Here is a 6356-nt window from a genome sequence, read left to right as displayed (position 1 = left end):
AAGAATGTAGTATCGGTTTTATTTCTCACAGTTACTGCAGAAGTGCCCTTTGCTAGTAATCTTCTGGCTATGGCGCTCTAAATCACACTTGATGATAATTATTTTTCTTGCAAATTTATATGCACAAAAGCAACATTGGAGCAACAATGGAAAACTAATTTTCTATGAATGATAGAAATTATTTATCTGCTCTGAAGTAGGATCAAATACATTTTCAAAATCATGGGGCTAAAATTGAATCCAAACTCTAACAAGATTTTGTGTATGTATCTACTTGAATATGATTTGATTTTTAAAATGTATGTAAGTGAATTAAAAGATGTAATAACAGAAAAAAATTGGCATCCTATATAATTCAATCATATCACAGAAATTGCAGATAACACATATTAATGGGATTTTCCTTTAGATTATCAGACAACTTTAAAGATTCGAAGCAGAATTGGATTAGTCCTAACCAAAGGGTTATGGACATAGTAATTCACTGGGAGATGTCCCAGGACAAAATATTGCTGTCTCCTTCCTCATTTAGCAAAACCAAAAAGAAAAAGGAAATGTTCTTCATTTGTAATTACGTAGTTGGTTTTCCTGTAGTCCAGCCTTAAATGTAAAGTATGTCAACTTCATTAAAGCTTCAAATAAAAATTATAATTAAATTATCAAATACTCTTCTGCCAGTGAAGACAGCAAAGGAAACAGATTTTAAAAGAAAATTTTAAGAAGTAATAAAATGCTAAATATAAAGTACAAAAGTAAAGCATAAGTATAAAATTCCTAATTTTATATGATTTTATTTATTACATTTTTGTTCCAGATTTTATATTTGTCCTAAACAGAAAGACCACTAGAATTAGAATGTTATAGGCCTGTCTGAAATATGTAAATGAAGTTGTGTGTTAATTTTACCACTAAGAAGATCCCCGGACACAGGGTATAACTAATACATCAAAATGACAATTAAGTAGAAGATATTTTAAGAAGCACATTTATTTGTTTGTTCTTTTAACATACGAGAGTACTAGTTCTATATTTGAATCTGATATGTGTGGATGACACAAATTGTCCTGCGAAAGTGCTTGTCCAGGCAATAGTTCTCAAAGTGGGTACCACCATCATTAGCTCACCCGGAAACTTGTCAGAAATGCAAATTTTCAGTTCCCATCCAGGACTCACTGAATCAGAAATGCTGGAAGCAGAGCCCAGGAATCTGTGTTGTAAAAGTCTACAGGTGATTTTAAGGGAAACTAGTATTTCATTCAATGCCTGGTTCTGTGCTGAATACCATAAATCTATTACTGGAGGTATCAGAACAATCTCTAGAATATATATTGTTCTTTTTTTTAAATGATTTTTTATTATATTATGTTAGTCACCATACAGTACATCCCCGGATTCCGATGCAAAGTTAGATGCTTCATCAGTTGCGTATAACACCCAGTGCACCATGTAATACGTGCCCTCCTTACTACCCATCACCAGTCTATCCCAATTCCCCCACCCCCCTCCCCTCTGAAGTCTTCAGTTTGTTTCTCATAGTCCATAGTCTCTCATGTTTCATTCCCCCTTCTGATTACCCCCCCTTTTTTTATCCCTTTCTTCCCCTACTGATCATCCTAGTTCTTATGTTCCATAGATGAGAGAAATCATATGATAATTGTCTTTCTCTGCTTGACTAATTTCACTTAGGATTATCTCCTCCAGTGCCGTATATGTTGTTCTTCTAATTTTAGAAGTAAAAAACAAAGAACAGCATTCAAGGAGGTTAAGCAATTTATTTATTGTTATTCCTACAGAAAATACGAAGGGTACTCAGCCTACCATGATAGATAGCTTCCTTTCCATACATCCAACTCTGGCTGCTAGGCTCACTCTTCACATAAATGTGTACTCTCTGGTTTCAGTCCCTTTATCAGAGTCAGCTGCTACCATGGAGAATTATGTAAGATCCACAGGGAGAGAGTTTCTTAACTCTTTGTTCTCTGATTTACCCAAGTGTTCTAAAACTGATACCTGGCATATATCAAGCACTCAACATATATTTATGGAATGAAAAGAAATGGGGAAAGGATGAGAAAGTATATTAGCAGGCTTATATGTATAATCTGAACTATTTCCTTACAACACATTTGAAGGATCGTTATACACCTGTTTCAAAGGATGAAGTGACTAATATTAAAATGAGTAAGTGATTCTTACACACACAGAGTAATCAGCAGACCTTGCATTGACTGGTCTATTTGATCATAAAATTCATTATTTTCCTCTACCCCATGATAGAGAAGGCCAAATACCCACTCTGAATTAGGTAAATTTTTGAGTCATTCATACATGCATGTAAGAAGTTCTTTTTAAAGATTTTATTTATTTACTTGAGAGAGAGAAAGAGAGAGACAGTGAGCACGAGCAGGCAGAGCGGTAGGCAGAGGGAGAAAGAGAGGCAGGCTCTTTTCTGGGTAGGGAGTCTGACCTGGGGCTGGATCCCAGAACCCTGGGATAGTGACCTGAGCTGAAGGCGGAGGCTTAACTGACTGAGCCACCCAGGTGCCCCAAAGAAGCTTCTTTTTATAGTCACTCCAAAGATAAATAATTTGAGGCCGATAAAGATTAAAAAAATAAACAAAAACACAACTATAGCAAAAGAAAACAAGCCAATAACTCATAACCCCTATGTTGACAGCTGGATATTTATGTATCACAAATGGAACACAGTGAAACAAAGAAATCTTGTAAACTAGTTAAAATGTAAAAAGACTTACCTTGTCAATGAACTCGATTCTACAAAGTTTTACCTTCACATCTGTTTTGCTTCAAATTATGAACATTGTCTACTCTTACACAAAATAGAGGAAAATATTCAGTTGGAAATAGGGAACTTTTAAAAAAACATTTCTTATTATCTTTGAATGATAAAGATTATCTATAGAAATGTTATACTTTAAATGACATTGAAAAATACTAATTTAAGCCCTGTTGAACAGTATTCTTTATGGAAATACATAACATTTATTATTTTAATATGTATTTAGTTTCTTCAAGATGAGACAGCATTCAATATAACTATTTCATCTTTTTGTGAGAGTTATATTACATCTAGCAGAAAAATAATACATTAGATAATATTTGGTAAAAGCTGATCTTTGTGAATGTCTGATTTGTACCCCACAATATCTATTTTTTAAATCTTGTAAGATAAATTTTCTTTGATGGTGTTATTGTAGGTATGCACTAGCAAGATATATTCTAAAAGAGGAACAGAAAACCTCTGAACACATACAGCACTGTAACTAAACCTTGAACAGAGAAGCAGTAACTGGCATTCTAGGGATGCAGCCAAAGGAATTAAAAAAAAAATCACTAACCCATACTTACATCCATTAGTTTTCAAGTTTCTTCCTTCCTTTATATGATGTGACTCTGAAGGGAGGCAAAGGTTCTATTCTCTAGTCTTTCCATTCCTGGATGCTGTAGGGTAGATATGGGAGGAAAGTAGGCGTTAAAAGTCAACTCCCTAATTCACTCTTTCACTATTAATATTGCCATTTAGGACACTGTCTCAAGTTGTGGGGCTTTTATTTTTCCCCCACCTTATTCTATTGTTTATTTTTTATTTTTTTATAATAATATTTTTTTATTATATGTTAGTCACCATACAGTACATCCCTGGTTTTTGATGTAAGGTTCGATGATTCATTAGTTGCGTATACCACCCAGTGCACCATGCAATACGTGTCCTCCTTACTACCCATCATCAGTCTATCCCATTCCCCCACCCCCTTCCCTCTGAAGCCCTCAGTTTGTTTCTCAGAGTCCATAGTCTCTCATGCTTCATTCCCCCTTCTGATTACCCCCCTTTCTTTATCCCTTCCTTCTTCTACCAATCTTCCTACTAAGTTGTGGGCTTTTAACCCTCAAGAAATGTTGGCAATATCTGGAGACAATTTTCACTGTTACAAGTGTAAGGAGGTATTACTGGAACCTTATATGCATTATCTGAATCTAGTAGGTAGAAGCCAGTGATGTAGCTAAACATATTATAATGCACAGGACAGCCCCTATCAAGGAATAATTGCCCAGAATGTCAATGGTGAGAAACCTTGACCTAGTATTTCAATTTCAGTCAACACATGTATAAAAGCTGAAATCTAAATAATAAAAACATGTCCAGGTAAGTAGATCTTGATAATAACTTGGGTGGCAGTATTAAGATATAATAAGAAACAAAGTATCAACAAAATCTGGTGACCTTGAGCCCTGAAATCACAGAAAAAGGTGTCACAGGAAAACTTAATAGTGCTGATACAAAACTTCAGAATGAAGTCTTAATCAATGAAATTGTGTGTAATACCCCATTGCCAAGAAACATCTACTGTAGAGAACAAAGCATTATTTTGGCTTGATGCTATGAAACAATGAATTTTACATATGCCTCTCCTTATTACAATACATCAAGCATCACTTCATTTTTTTTTCCTAAATGGTACAAAATGGAGCTGGCCCTATCAATGAGAAAAATCCCTGCTAGCTTGAGGTTGTATTTATTTTTATTCAGTTCTTTCTTGCATAAAACATGCATGTAACACAATATATACATATGGTTTGTAAATGGAGAAACATATCAGTATAATACACAGTTATGTTAGTTCATATGTTGGTATTTTTCCTATACAAAAGAAGCCAAATTATTGAGAGTAGGGGGAAACAAAACAAAACACAAACCAAAGCTTGGCTGCTGGCATTGGCAGTGGGAGTTTTTCAACTGCTTTTAAGACAATTAAAAACAGGTATCAGCTCATGAGCAAAGCACCTTCAGCCCTACCAGTCTCTGAGGGTCTGGACTACAACTCTCTCCTGCCTAATGACAATCCCACAGGCAAATAATTCCTCTTCCATCGGTGTTGTCTCAATGTCTACCAGCAATGTAGTAACTATACTGATGTAAGCATTTCCTCTCTATTTTTGTTGTTGTTCATTTTAAGCATTCATATGACAATCTCCACCCAAGCTGAATTGTCTGCTCAGGCAGCCCAAGCTAGTTCCAATAGTATAAACTATTGTTTTTGTTAATGCTTTGCAGATATTTAAGGGATGCATATATTGGATTACAGCTAGAATGACTATATTGCCAAAAAGCAATTCTCATTTTATGGATCAGCTTTGTGAGTGCAATTAAATTAAGATGACTCTGGAGAGATGGATGCATTCCATGTATCCTAATGAAATTACGTTTTGAGACTGCTGTCTTAGATGTACTTTCTTGACTGTGGTAAAATCATCAAGGAAATGGTACCCTATTGACCTCTGGAAGCCAGCCAATTAGGTCTTAACTTGGTGACATTTGCTTTCTTTATTCCATAAATCCTAACTTCCACTTACAAAAAAATGTGGGGGAGCCTGGGTGGCTCAGTCGTTAAGTGTCTGCCTTCGGCTCAGGGCTTGATCCCAGAGTCCTGGGATTGAGCCCCACATCGGGCTCCTCTGCTGGGAGCCTGCTTCTTCCTCTCTCACTCCCCCTGCCTGTGCTCCCTCTCTCGCTGGCAGTCTTTCTCTCTGTCAAATAAATAAATAAAATCTTTAAAACAAAACAAAACAAAACGTGAACTTATGGAGATGGTAGGCTTCTCTATGGAAACAATAAGCATCATTCCATAAATAGGTCACTTTGTTTCAAACTGACCAATATATCTTATTATGTTGCTGATTAAAAATATTGCTTTTTTTAAATAAATTGAGCTGTTATAAAATCACAGCTCTATTTATTATTGGTATAAATATCATCTTCATTTTAAGTGAGGAATAACTATCTAATGTGTGAACCGGAGTGGCATTATACATGAAAACACACATGAAAGTTAAAAAAAAAATGTCAAAAAAGAAGGAAAACATGTAAGTAAACAATTTTGCTGAAATAAACTTTTTATTTCACCTTAAGATAAAAAAAATATCTTTGGCCCTTGTCATTCCAGAGCCTATGGGCATTCTTAGCCCCTTTGCTAAATGAATCACATTTGCTTTATCTTGAGATTCATAATTACTCTTAAGTTGCTGAAAGGTAGGATCTCTGGTAATCTCAGGTTTTATAACTTTAAAAACACAATATGAAAACATAGAAACAGTAGCATTTTGAGTGAATACAGAACCAGGAAAATGACTTTTTAAGCAATGAGGGAGGTGATTTGATAGTTTTTACAAACTAAATACTGTGTTTCATGCATAAGTAAAAACAAGTTAAACTCTAGCATGTAAATATGTACCTAAATATACTAGATTATTAGATGTTTTACTCTTTACTTTTTTAAAGAAAACTTATTTAAATTCAATTGGTTAACCTATAGTGTATCATTAGTTTCTTTTTTTTT

The 6356-nt window shown here is 34.8% G+C and overlaps 1 long non-coding RNA gene across 1 annotated transcript in view; it reads right to left on the bottom strand.

Annotated features, from left to right (window-relative positions):
- Positions 1 to 3219: 3219 nt before the first annotated feature.
- The window catches only part of LOC117803105, a 47460-nt gene continuing 44323 nt past the window's right edge, over positions 3220 to 6356 (bottom strand). The window contains exon 4 of the long non-coding RNA XR_004626761.1: positions 3220 to 3462. This is a non-coding gene — a long non-coding RNA (uncharacterized LOC117803105). The remainder of the gene's footprint in view (positions 3463 to 6356) is intronic.

Source organism: Ailuropoda melanoleuca, chromosome 7 (genome assembly GCF_002007445.2).
Source record: "Ailuropoda melanoleuca isolate Jingjing chromosome 7, ASM200744v2, whole genome shotgun sequence".
Classification (NCBI taxonomy): Eukaryota; Metazoa; Chordata; class Mammalia; order Carnivora; family Ursidae; genus Ailuropoda; species Ailuropoda melanoleuca.
Note: the sequence above shows the minus strand (reverse complement) of the source record. Positions and strands in the feature narration are given on the sequence as shown.